A 14,169-nucleotide genomic window follows, 5' to 3' on the forward strand; every position below is an offset into this window, starting at 1 on the left:
GTAAATACATTGTTTGTTCTCTATCAAAATCTTTCATTTGCTAACTATGCCTATTAGTAGTTAGTGCCTTCGGTAGTTTGAATCTTTTATTTAGCTGGCAGTAGTGGCGCTCACTGTATTGCAGTAGTTCGAGTAACGAATATTTTTGGTAAGGTAAGTGATTTGTGAAAGGTATAGGTTAATGTTAGTCAGGGCCATTCTTTTGTAGGTATTTTTGAAAGTCAGATTGCGTTGCGCTAAAAATATTCTGTGTCAGTTTAAGCATAGTCTTGTATAATTTTTCTAAGGGGACGTTTCAACACTGTCAGCTGTTTTAGAACACTTCCAGTTGCCAAAAACTTATTTACTCTTCCGTAATTGTTTTCATATCAAGTGAATCACATCCACACAACGTAAGACAATTTCTTTCCACTGTATCGCTCATTTTGTCACTTCAAACGACACTACTACTTGTGCGGGCTGCTGTTGAGTCGCCATATTCACTTCACGCAATCACGCTGCACTCTGGAGACAATATTTGGCACGCCTAAGGCGGGAATACAAATTCTTTGAGATTCTCTACCCTATGAGGCATCTTTTTATATCTTACAGGGTGATCCGTAATTGTTGATTACAAAGATTCGTGGTGGAATCTGTACAAAACACTAACTAAAAGTGTCATTACGTCTTATTGCCAGCCAGTGTGGCCGAGCGGTTCTAGGCGCTTCAGTATGGAACCGCGAGATCGCTACCGTCGCAGGTTCGAATCCTGCCTCGGGCATGGATGTGTGTGATGTCCTTAGGTTAGTTCGTTCTAAGTAGTTCTAAGTTCTAGGGGATTGATGACCTCAGATGTTAAGTCCCATAGTGTTCAGAGCCATTTGAACGTCTTATTGCTAGGAACGCTAATGAACAGAAGGATAAAGTTGTAAAGATATTTTATTCTTGATACTAATAGATTACATTTCGCATATACAGGATATTCAAAGCGACTACAGGAGATATTGAAAGTTTCTGCCATTGCATTCAGAACACAGTTCAGCCCTTCTACATCGTGAATGTCGCCCACATTGAAAAATCTGTGACATATACCGGCTCTCATTTGAAACAGCCACTATTGCATTCCACAGCTCTTTTCTTGTGTTATGCCGTTAGAGGTACACAATCTCTTCCATGAGGCAGCACAACCAGGGAAGGAGTGGGGTCCTGCTGGCCATACAACAGTCCCATGACGTCCAACCCATTCCCTGGGTAAAGTTCAATCAAATAGAGTGTCACAGCACAGTGCACTAACAATGCGAAAGGCCTCCACCGGGAAGCAGCCACATGTCGTGTCACCTTGCCAGTGGAACATCCTCCAATAGTCCAGGAAGAATGGTCTGAAGAAACTGCAAGTAGTTGGCACTTTTTAGTCGTCCAGGCAGTTCAAGCTGTCCGAGATGCCAGTCACCAACGATTGCCTCCGAAACGTTGCTCGAGGATTGATACTGAGAATGGACCTCGACGACGGCGTGTGGATTTCCGTCAGCCCAAACTTGGTAATTGTGCAGATTGAAAATGTTATTTCTGGTAAATATCGATTCATCCGTTGGCATTTCTCTATTAAGAAATTTTTGGTGTTTGGCATGTTTGTTCAGTAGTCATTCGCAGAACGTTCTACAATATAACGTTGAAAATAAGAGTCTGGGTTCAGCTCCTGCAGAGGCTGCACATGCAAGGCGATATGTTACGCCACGCCGAGTGGGAGGGCCAGGATGTAACAAGTAAAAGGAAGTCATTTTCCAAACATCACTCACAGTTAAATACGAAATTTCAAGAAAAAATTATTTTCCAATGTCATTATACACATTAATTGTAATCAAATTATTTGCAATTTGATTGTAAACGGCCCAGAAAGGAATACAGTATGAAATTCAGAACAAGAATCTTTAAACAGGCGTCGTCACAGCGGACCTAGCTGCCATAACAGGATCACAAAACAGAACGGCTAGAAAGGCAGTTACAATCAGATCACTTCAACAGACGAGTAGCTAAGAGTACATTCCAAATGTAATAACTTTTTTCTTTTTTTAACCAGAAGACTGAAACGCCTGTAATTCTTAAAGTGTGGCACAGCAGGAAGAGTCACGTAAATATTAAAATATTTGAGCTTACTAAGTTCGGTCTGACATAAGTTGTCGCCGGCCGAGGTGACCGAGCGGTTCTAGGCGCTTCAGTCCGGAACCGCGCGACTGCTACGGTCGCCGGTTGGAATCCTGCCTCTGGCATGGATGTGTGTGACGTCCTTAGGTTAGTTAGGTTTAAGTATTTCTAAGTTCTGGGAGACTGATGACCTCAGATGTTAAAACCCATAGTGCTCAAGGCATTTTGAACATAAGCGGCAATAAATAATCTAAACTTGGAGAGTTTAAAACTTGATCTCTTTAAGAAAATTCCCATATGTTAGGTTGGTGCATAAGTTCGTAGCGTTTTTGTTTCAGATGTTGGTATTCCGGTTGCTATGGGTTTATTTATCGATTGTCATTTTTTTATTTGTAGCTCACTGCTGCTATTTGAGTTTTCATATTGTCATCTGGAGACAGCGAGCGGAGTTGTGGATGCTATAAAGTGGAGTGTCAGGTGGAGAAATCTGAACATTTCCGACATTTTCTTCTGTTTGAGTTCAGTGGAGGGGGAATAGCAGCGGAGGCAGCCAGAAACATTTGCGGTGTGTGTGCGTGTGTGTGTGTGTGTGTGTGTGTGTGTGTGTGTGTGTTGATAATGACATTGGGCGGTGCAGGGCTGGAAATGATTTTCTCGTTTTAAGGAGGACCGATTAGACATCAGTGACTCTCCACGTTCGGGGAGACCATCGAGGTTTGATGAAGACCGTTTAAACTTATTAATCGACAATTGCCCACATAAGTGTACTCGAGACCTGGTAAATGTTATAAATAGGCTGCTTAGGTTTTTATGTCGGAAAATGTCACGTAGCGCTCAGTATGAAAATCACTGGCTGTGCTGTGTGCAGTCTGTGGTGGTTGGCATTGTTGGAATATTCGCTATTCTAGTGTTGGGCAGTTGCATGTGAACAGCGCGTAGCGTTGCGCAGTTGGAGGTGAGCCGCCAGCAGTGGTGGATGTGGGGAGAGAGATGCCAGAGTTTAGAGATGTTAATATGATCGGACGAGCTGGACGTGTGTCCGTCAGGAAAAGGAAATTTGCCAAACTGGATGTCACAAATTATACATACATATTATGACTTTTGAACACTATTAAGGTAAATACATTGTTTGTTCTCTATCAAAATCTTTCATTTGCTAACTATGCCTATCAGTAGTTAGTGCCTTCAGGAGTTAGAATCTTTTATTTAGCTGGCAGTATTGGCACTCGCTGTGTTGCAGTAGTTCGAGTAACGAAGATTTTTGTGAGGTAAGTGATTCATGAAAGGTATAGGTTATTGTTAGTCGGGGCCATTCTTTTGTAGGGATTATTGAAAGTCAGGTTGCGTTGGCGCTAAAAATATTCCGTGTCTGTTTAGTGTTGATCAGAATAAGTAAAGAGAGAAATGTCTGAGTATGTTCAATTTTGCTCAGCTGTTTGAAAATCAAATAACGTAAGAAGTTTACCAGCACAGTACTTCACAATTTTTCTAAGAGGACGTTACAATGTGATGAACTGTGATCATTCCACCATCGTGTGATGTTTGCATGCAATGGGGAAAGTTCAAAGATTCTCTAAGCCAAAATCACAAAAATCAGCGGGTGTCCAACCCTGCTTGACCGTCATCAACTGGCTGCTGAACAACATGGACCATTCCCGTCCTTTATCGTTATTGGTGACGAGAAGTGCTGTCTTTATGCTAATGTAGGGAAAAGAAAGTAATGGTTCAACTCAAACAAGGCAGCAGCTCCTAGTACAAAGACCTGCGGGCATCCACGAAAGGTAATGTCATACGTCTGGTGAAAAATCGACAGTGTCATGTACTACTAATTTTTCCCCGAGGTGTGACACAACAGCTGTCATTTACTGTCAACAATTGAGACGTCTTGCAAACTCAGTCCAAGATCGACGACCAGGAAGAGTACGTGAAGTGGTGTTACTCCATGATAACGCTCGCCTGCAACTGACAAAAAAGATTGACATTGTACAAAAGCTTGGCTGAGAAGCCATCCCGTACCCACATTATTCACCTGGTGTTGCACCCTCAGATTTTCTCCTTTTCCGCTCTCTGTCAAACTTATTTCAACCAACTTCCTTTCTGGATGAAAATACTTTCCGAACATGGCTCCGCTACGGTCGCAGGTTCGAATCCTGCCTCGGGCATGGATGTGTGTGATGTCCTTAGGTTAGTTAGGTTTAAGTTGTTTTACGTTCTAGGGGACTGATGACTTCAGATATTGAGTCCCATGGTGCTCAGAGCTATTTGAACCATTTGAACGTGGCTCGACTAGTTCTTCCCCTGAAAATCATGTTATTTCTAGTTGCAGAATCGAAAAGTTATCCCAGCGTTGCCAGACTGTTGTAAATATTGACTGAGGATGTATTATTGATGACTGAAGTCTCTATTATGTGCACCTGTTGTGTTTAAACTTACAGGAAAACGCTACGAAGTTATGGACCAATAAAATAATTCCATTAGGACAGTGCTAGTAATAATGAGTGTACTATAATTAATTAAAATGATCTAACATAAGCGCAACTGTATGGAATTCATATAAGCAAGTGCCATCCATGTAGTAAACGTTACTCTGAACAGGTCAACCACAACTTAATGACAAATGTCGTATAACAGTCTTTCAGATGCAAGCTGCCCTTTGTTAATTAAACTACCTAATGCAAGAGGTATCAGACACTAGTACAATGCACCATAGTAACTCAAAATCTGATTTATACTTCACTTCGGCTGTACAACTTAAGAAGTACTTTTCTAGGCTAACAAGGCCTTCTAGTCAATTTTCGCTATGTCGGGAAGCCACGTACTTCGTAAAATTAACGATAACCAAGAGTTGCAATAGTTTTGCTTTCTAAAATGGTGTAGGCTAATATATTTTTGTTGTGTCCTCGCCAATGGACAGTTACCGTCTGCCACCACAGGCGGCGCTTTGGAGTTCACCGCCAATCAGAAGTGCCGCCTTATCAGCAACCTCCGCGCCGTCGCCAATGAGATGGACTTCCGCATTGTGATAAATGGTGGCCACAGGCAGCAACGGACGATTCATGTTCGGCGTTGGCGTACGACAGTTCCAGGGCTAATTTCGTAGCTACAGTTCGTAGCAGAGATGAGCCTGCGAGACTAGTCTACAAGTGGAGTCGCCTGTAGCCTTCGCATAGAGAAAAATGTTTACTACGATTGATTGACAATGTGGCCCAGGTCGGACATTGTCTTGTTGACATTGTATTCAGTAACGCACACCTTGACGAGCCATTGCTTTGTTGTAGCCGTCCACAAGCACATCCTAGGAGTTACTCTGCAACTTAAGTATCGCAGCACAACAAAGTTTGTCTCTCACTGAGCCGTGCGTGGCTCGTGTTCGTGCCACATATCATTTGACATCCTGTTTTTACTGTACTACCACCTCGTTATGTTAATTTTAATTACTGGTGTCACTGAGTTGCCGCCTTGCCTGCCCGTGAGCGGCAGCAGCAGCGCTTATCGACATTAGCCCTGGCGTATTATCTTTGCTTACGCCTATTACTTCCCGGTTGTCATGTGTTCGGAGTTAGTTGGGATCTGCCAGTGAGTTGGGAGGTACTAGCAGTGCATTTCGAACCTGGCAGTGTTTGACTTAGGACGCGGCAGAAGTTTAGTCGGGGCACGGCTGCAGTGAGGTCTGGACAGCCATAACTCGCCCGACGGTTGCCGATACATATCACTTGAGCGCGGACCACCTTGGCTGGTCGTGGGTCGGTCGCCTTGTCGGACGACGTGTCTGTTGGCCGGCGATCGCTTATGTGTTGCCCGAGTGTGCCGACTGGTGATTCGTCTTTGTTATTGCACAGTCGCTATCGTTAGTATTGTCTAGTCCTTCGTGCAAGTGTTCGTGAAACTGTGTGTATCTTTTGATGTCAGCTGCTCAGTTATTATAGTGCTGTCTCTGTGCTGATGTGTGGCAGTCGGTCGGTTGGAGTGGAGCAGCGAGGAAATCTCCGCGGGGCGTAGTTCGGCCGGGCCCGCTAGCGGTCTCTATGCAGTGTCGGAGTGTGTGGGATTGTTCCCATTGCTACGAGGTCCGTGGCTCACCGACCCTGGACACGAAAGTTGAGTTTGGATTTAATTTAGCAGCAAGTCAAGACTGTTCACATTGTGCCATTTGCTTCTCGTTGTTGGCTGGGACATCCCCGCAAGCAACAACGTGTATGTTCGAGTTGGCGAAGGCTTAGCCACCGTCCGGTGGAGTCTAACTGTATTTCGTTATTTGCAATTGAAGTGCACCAGCGGAATATTCAGTCTTGTGGCCATTAACGTTCCGGTTACCTGCCCCGGCCGTTGACGTAAATTTAGGCTGTGTCCCTTCTTCACCGTGTTGTCGCTGTCCAGCACGGTGTGTACTTTGACAGCTTAATGTATGCTTGGTTATGGGCGTCCATGCCTTATATGTTTTGCATTGAACTCCCGGTTGTGTGCTGGTCGAGTGGAGCTCAAATTACCATGTCAGTGGGTCCGTTGACTGTGTGCTGGTTGGGTTGTCGTCGGATCGAGAATGGTTGGGCCGACTGCCTGTCTCACCTAGGTGACGGTTGGTATTTCAAGTGCTGGCCGACCCCGAAACTCGTGAGCGCCGTTAGCTGCACTTCGTTTTCTTATTTTCTGTTGTGTGCATTTGTATGGCTCATAGCCGATGGTTTTCAATTAAAGTTGAATTGTTTTTAGTGGTGTTTTAAGTCATGGGCCTTCAGCCACTTTAAAATTAAAATTCCTTGCTTGTCAAGTGTTAGATTGTTTGGGCCTTCAGCCTGATTAAAATACTGTTTATAGGTAAAGCCTTGGGCCTTCTCCCTGCTAAAAATTATTTTAGTTGTGTTTTAAGTCATGGGCCGTTCGCCGTTTTAAAATTAAGGATCTTTGTCTTTCGAGCATCAGACTGTTTGCGGCCTTCAGCCTAATTGAAGATAAGGCCTTCTGCCTTGTTTTTTTATTTAATTTTACCTTGAGTCTTAAATCATGCACCTTCAGCCGTCTTTAAATTAAGGCTGTTGCTTTTCAAGTGTTAGATTTTAGGCCTTCAGCCAAATTGTAGAACTTACTGAACGTGAGGCCTTCTGCCCTCTAAATATTCTCTTTGGTGTCTGAATTTTGAGTTAATGGCTTTTAGCCGTTTACTTTTAAATTAAAGTGGTTTTGCCCTTAAGGCATAAGATAGTGTGAAGTATTCAGCCGATAACTAAGTTCAAGAATTTGTACCGTAATGTTTGGTCAAACAAATAAAGTAATATGTGTTCGAGTGTAACTTATTTTGGCCCCTTTCCACAATTCCAACTACCTGTCCTGTCCTGTGGGTTTAGCAGGGCGTTTCACTCACTAATTTTTTTGTTTTGTTTTTGAACTGTCATTGTTCCTCCGTCCAACCAGGAGCACCTAACCCTAATGCGACGTGTGCGAGCGGCTCTATCCAGTAAACTTCAACTTTGATCGTTGTTATTAAGCACAATGAAATATGAAAACAAGCAATAAGAAACCTGGCTCAAAAGCTTTGTCTCAATTCATATTCAAGCGTTGGTTACAACACACAAAACACGAGAAGGCTACCATGCATATGCCCTGTTGCATTTACCCACATTTACCCAAAATGGCAACTTTCACCAGAGCGCAAATACAGGTGGAATCAATTACCGTTAAAATTAACAGTACTTCCAGTACTAGAGGCGAACAACATACTTCTGCAGAATTCACGGTCAGTTTAAAAACCGAGTCACATACCGGCACACCACATAAGTAGTGGAGTGCCACAGTACACAAACAACAGAAACGGTCACCAAAATAATTGTGATCTCGACAAAATAGCTAGGTGGGTTAATACACGCACATTCCCGGCACAGGCAATTGACATCAAAATGCGCGAAACTGAGAGCAAGGCGTTCCACCGGCTGGAGCCGCACGGCACATCCCAGTAACCATGCAGATGACTCAGTATACGATCCACAGTGGCTAACCGCCCTAAATCCACTCGTACAGCCACATCTCAACGAGTGGTTCTGACTCGCCGCGCTTGCACTCGGTATGGGGGTTCCCTTGCTGGTGCCTAGCAGTACCTTCACTCCACGACTAAATCAGTAGCCGCTCCAAGACTGTCTGTCCACACCCTCCAGGGCTCTCCGGGCACACACTCCAGTACCTCTGACGTTGCACTCACAAGGAGAGGTCTCCAGCGGTACCGTCGACTTTATGAAACTATCTACACGGTGATGTAGGTTAAGATCCCTGGTATCACTACTGCAGCCATTCGACCTTGTGGGCCCCCGTTTGCGACTAACTGATAAAAAAAAATTTGTAATTGTGAGTGATACCCAATAGCGCTATAAAAGATATCTATCTTAATGTAATAATAATTTTATCTTGGAACTCTTCCATTTGGTCCGTGTTTGCATAGAAAAACAGTAATATAAGAAATTGCGTCCACCTTGTTGCAAAACACCTTGTTATTCATTTATTTCTTTATTCTCCCAAATTAGTTTCGGCGAGAAATATCACCATCATCAGTGGTTTTTTAAAATGTTATTTCTTGTATGTTACAGCATGTTTTAAGCAATTATTGTCGCTGTTTGCGACATATTTTCTGTGCGCTTTTTTTCTGTTGCAATCAGCAAGATGGCGTAATATTCTGGATCAGAAACAAAGAGCGAAAGTTTTGTTTTTCTGCGTATAAAAGCAGCTACATACCGTCCAACGAACATGACATGATGTTCGCTAAGTAAAAAACGGCAACAGAAAAAACGGCATAGAAAATATGTCGCAGACAGCGACAATAATTGCTTAAAACATGATGTAACATGCAATAAATAAGATTAAAAAACCCACTGATGATAGTGATATTTGTCGCCGAAACTAGTTTGGGAGAATAAACGAATAACAAGGTGTTTTGCATCAAGGTGGACTTAATTTCTGATATTACTGTCTAATTTAGTGTGGTTGCGTGCCTATGAACTTTTTCATGTGTTCCATTTTTTTCTTTATGTCATTCTCCTCCCAATCGGGATTTTTGTGAATATGAATTTAATTTTATGTATCTATTATAATATTCAATTATTTGAAAATTCCGATTTGTCATACTAAATAATCTGTTTGTATTTGTGCGGTGGTGTGAAAAATGTATTTATGTTACCATATGTGCAATATTTTTGCACGATAATCGCCATAGAAACATTTAGAACATAGCCTCAATACCTACACTATGGACAAAATAACACACATCAAAATTTACATGAAAGACACGTTTTTAAGTAAAACAAAATTCAAGCAAAATGAGAAATAAATATAATGAACGCAATAATGTGAACGAAACAATAGGGTGAGAAAGCAATAGAAATTAAGTCAAAAATAATTCGCAAAATTAAAAACATGAATGATAGGAAGAAAAATGAAAGCAAATGAACTCACACCTACCTGCATAGGAAATTATTATCCCATGCATTACACGAAACAACAACTCTTTTCCATTCGAGTTCTTCAATACTACTGTGTGCCACATATAATTCCGATTTTTTTTTTTTTTGTCTGTTACTCGTAAACGAGGGCCGCCCGGGGTGAATGACTGCAGTGCTGATACATGGTATCTTAACCTACATCACCGTATAGATGGTTTCAAAACGTCGATAGAACTGCTGGAGACGTCTTCTTGTCAGTCAAAGATAACTTCTGTCAGCAAACAAAATCAATAGCAGCCTGCACGGCTAACAGGGGGTACAGTAATTGTTCATATACTGTTTGTCACACCCGCTGCTGTGACAGTTGATAGCGTGCCGCTAGTCTTCGAGTACTGGTATTCGGTGAGCGTCCCACGAAATGCGGAACTGTCTCGTCCACTACACCCGTCCTACGACGTCGCGGCGTACCAGCATTGACCATCACAGGTGCATAGCAACCTGTCTCCCTCACCCTCAAATGACGAGTTATTCACACAAATGTTCCTGGAGTGACATGTCGTTTGCCAGGAAAACGCGCTGCACACATACGAGCATCAACAGCAAAATTCTGATGTTCCTGGCCGTAAATCAAAACCATACCCTTTAGTACATTATTTCGTCTTCTATCGATCACAGGGACTAACTGAATGTTTCTTCAGCGGCGTGTTGCATTAGTGCACACAGCACGGACGACGTCGCTATATCTCGCAAACAAATTTTTTTTCTCTAGAGTGAAATTTTCACTCTGCAGCGGAGTATGTGCTGATATTGGCAAGTTAAAACTGTGCCGCGCGGGGTGGCCTCGCGGTTTGAAACGCCATGTCACGGACTGCGCGGCCCCTACCGCCGGAGGTTCGATTCCTCCCTCGGGCATGTGTGTGTGTGTGTGTGTGTGTGTGTGTGTGTGTGTGTGTGTGTCTGTTTTCTTAGCATAAGTTAGTTTAAGACTAGGGACCGATGACCTGAGCAGTTCGGTCCCTTAGGAATTCCACACATTTGAACATTTAAAACCGTGTGTCGGACCGAGACTCGAACTCGGGACCTTTGCATTTCGCGAGCAAGTCCTCTACTGATTGAGCTACCCAAGCTCGACTCATCTGGGATGGTAGGAGATGAGGCACTGGCGGATGTAACGCTATGGGGACGGATCGTTCGTCGTGTTTGGGCAGCTCAGTTGGGAGAAAAAGAGGAAAACGGTGGAACACTTACTCTTTAAAGGCAGATGTCACGACTTCGAATCTCGGTCCTGCACAAAGTTTTAACGTGCCATAAAATTTCAAAGTCTTTCCTATTATAAGTTTTAATGACAGTTTTAGTTTATTTTTTAGTGTAGATGCCACCAGTAGGCTTTATAGTCAAATACAGATAACTCTGTGTAAATGGCATTACAGTTCCAGAATGAGTGTGCGCTGATATGAAACTTCCTGGCAGATTAAAACTGTGTGCCCGACCGAGACTCGAACTCGGGACCTTTGCCTTTCGCGGGCAAGTGCTCTACCAACTGAGCTACCGAAGCACGACTCACGCCCGGTACTCACAGCTTTACTTCTGCCAGTATCTCGTCTCCTACCTTCCAAACTTTACAGAAGCTCTCCTGCGAAACTTGCAGAACTAGCACTCCTGAAAGAAAGGATATTGCGGAGACATGGCTTAGCCACAGCCTGAGGGATGTTTCCAGAATGAGATTTTCACTCTGCAGCGGAGTGTGCGCTGATATGAAACTTCCTGGCAGATTAAAACTGTGTGCCCGACCGAGACTCGAACTCGGGACCTTTGCCTTTCGCGGGCAAGTGCTCTACCAACTGAGCTACCGAAGCACGACTCACGCCCGGAACTCACAGCTTTACTTCTGCCAGTATCTCGTCTCCTACCTTCCAAACTTTACAGAAGCTCTCCTGCGAAACTTGCAGAACTAGCACTCCTGAAAGAAAGGATATTGCGGAGACATGGCTTAGCCACAGCCTGAGGGATGTTTCCAGAATGAGATTTTCACTCTGCAGCGGAGAGCTTCTGTAAAGTTTGGAAGGTAGGAGACGAGATACTGGCAGAAGTAAAGCTGTGAGTACCGGGCGTGAGTCGTGCTTCGGTAGCTCAGTTGGTAGAGCACTTGCCCGCGAAAGGCAAAGGTCCCGAGTTCGAGTCTCGGTCGGGCATTACAGTTGTTCGTTAACAGGCTTAATGTGGAAAGAGTGCACTCTGAATTCTCAGTATGTACCTATCTATATCGTGTTAAGTCTGCATTTCTACCTCATCGCAGCTTCGATCTGGCGTATTAGTCCTGTAATGAAATCGCAAGAAACGTCCGACAACTGTGAGTGCAATCTTAATTCAGTGGTGATTTTGATGAGGATAACCGGTCTCCGCAGTAGATACGTCTCAAAACTGCTCCATATCTGTGATACTTTATGACAGTGGGGCAAATCTTCAAGTTTAGAATCTCCAATATACTATTCCAATCACTCGTCGTACATGATTGCTATTTGCGTCTCTCGTCTTCGTGATTACTGTAGGATGCCTTGGAAGGAGACAATATTGTCGGAAACTGTTCGTATGTTTTTCTGTGGAAGTCACGCCTCTACGCTGCGGACTGTATACTGGTGGGGGGCACAGATTCCTGTAACTGACGGCGCGGCCTTTAGTGGGGCTGCACGCAGACAGACGGCCCACCTGGTTCCACAAGATGCGCTCCGCTAACGTACGCGGAGGGACGTTCACGCTTGCGTGAAGCGCAATGGCCTTCCCCTCCCGCGCCCCACTTACCCCCTCCACATACCTTTTCCCCCGTTACCCGTCTGCGGCATCGTTTTCCGGCCGACGGCGCCCTAATTGGCCGGGCAAATGAGTCGCCGTGGCACCCCAGGCTGGTCCACCGGTCGAGAGGGCTGGGGGACCAGAGGTGTGAAGATAATTCACGACTTGCATTCGACCGCGTGTAGATAATGCGGGGCGCCACGGAGATCGTTGCAGTCTGCATGCGCCGCACTCATTAGCTTGCAAGGGAGATGCCATTCTTGGCGCTAATATCCTAATCTAAATCTTCCTGTAGGGTCCTTTGGCCGGCCGAAGTGGCCGAGCGGTTCTAGGCGCTTCAGTCTGGAACCGCGCGACCGCTACGGTCGCAGGTTCGAATCCTGCCTCGGGCATGGATGTGTGTGATGTCCTTAGGTTAGTTAGGTTTAAGTAGTTCTAAGTTCTAGGGAACTGATGACCTCAGATGTTAAGTCCCATAGTGCTCAGAGCCATTTGGACCATTAGGGTCCTTTGCGTAACATGACGCAAGCTCGTGTTATACGTACTGAGGCTGCGGTCGTCTCTCATATCTAAGGACATACTGATTACTGGACGCTACACTAATTGCAACGAAGAGCTGTTGGCCGTGTCTGCCCTGATGGTCATTTAGACTCCAGCACCAAGAAGAGTAGAAAATAACGAAATGTTACTTACTGTGCTTTTACGGCATAATAGGCAGAGTACGGTTAAATTTGTAGGTTATTGTGGGTACGCATGTTGCAAAATTCGGCACACATACTTGCCACCTCTGGCAGCAACAAGGGTTGTAAGCCGGTTGGGTATCAACTGAGAAGGGGGCCGCAACTACTCGTCGTCACCGATTTCGTCCAAATTTATGGTATATGCAGGACTTGGCCAGAGATGAAAGTGACAGGATTGAGAGCTCCAGATAGCCAATTGCGCAGAAAAAAAATAGTGTTTCTGGTGTGGGTTGTGCGAGACTTGAGCCATTTATGTAAGCGCAGTTTCGAGATAGTGGCTGGCGCGCCAGAAAGAGTACAAATTGGTAATCCGAAGCTCGTGTGGCCAAGACCCCATTTCGATAGTGCTTTATTTTCAATTTTTATGCTACTTACCCTGCAAATAAACTGAAATAATGCTCAGTATATTGTATGAAAAGAAAAGGCAGAGGGAGATTTAGGATTCGAAAAAACATTCCGAGAAAGGGGTGTATTTACAGTGTCTATGTGGACTCTGGTAATACCTTTCGAAGAAGAAGGATTGGTAATTAAAGCGTATTCCACAACATTCTTTTTTAACTTCGAGTAGCCCTCACCAGTAATAAAACCCTGTGAAGTCTATTTCAACGTCAGGTAAAGAAATTGACCAAAAAGCTTCAAAACTTCTGTTATCTCAACGAGAGAAGTTTGCCTCACTGCCAAACTTTGCGATGAGAGAGAACCTTTTATTATTGCAAATTAAGTCTGTATTTCTGTAGAAACTTTGAAACATCCATGTAATTGTAAAAGTTTGGCTTTTATAATATGTGCAAGATGCCGACAAAATTACTGCTTTCCCTGTTTTTACAATGAATATCACCACAGAACGCGTAAATTATCAATGGTAAAATAATAAAAGCAACTACTTTTTCATACGGCGCTCTCGTGTACGCCTCACAATACCTTTCTGGATATTTATTTTCAATCCCTAATTTTTCTTTTCCTTTCCTTTTCATGCCTTTTACGACCATATTAATAAATACATAATATTGACCACTACTTCGGTTTAATTTCAGTGTTAGTAACGTAAAAGCTGAAAATATGAAATAGTTCCCGCACAGAGATTGCACTCACGTCCT

General features: G+C 43.9%; 1 non-coding gene across 1 annotated transcript; it reads left to right on the plus strand.

The window, feature by feature from the left end:
• The first annotated feature begins 11,660 nt into the window (after positions 1–11,660).
• On the plus strand, positions 11,661–11,735 carry Trnas-cga (transfer RNA serine (anticodon CGA)). The gene has a single exon. It is a non-coding gene; the product is annotated as a tRNA-Ser (tRNA).
• The last annotated feature ends 2,434 nt before the right edge of the window (positions 11,736–14,169 follow it).

Source organism: Schistocerca cancellata, chromosome 2 (genome assembly GCF_023864275.1).
Source record: "Schistocerca cancellata isolate TAMUIC-IGC-003103 chromosome 2, iqSchCanc2.1, whole genome shotgun sequence".
In the NCBI taxonomy this organism is placed as follows: Eukaryota; Metazoa; Arthropoda; class Insecta; order Orthoptera; family Acrididae; genus Schistocerca; species Schistocerca cancellata.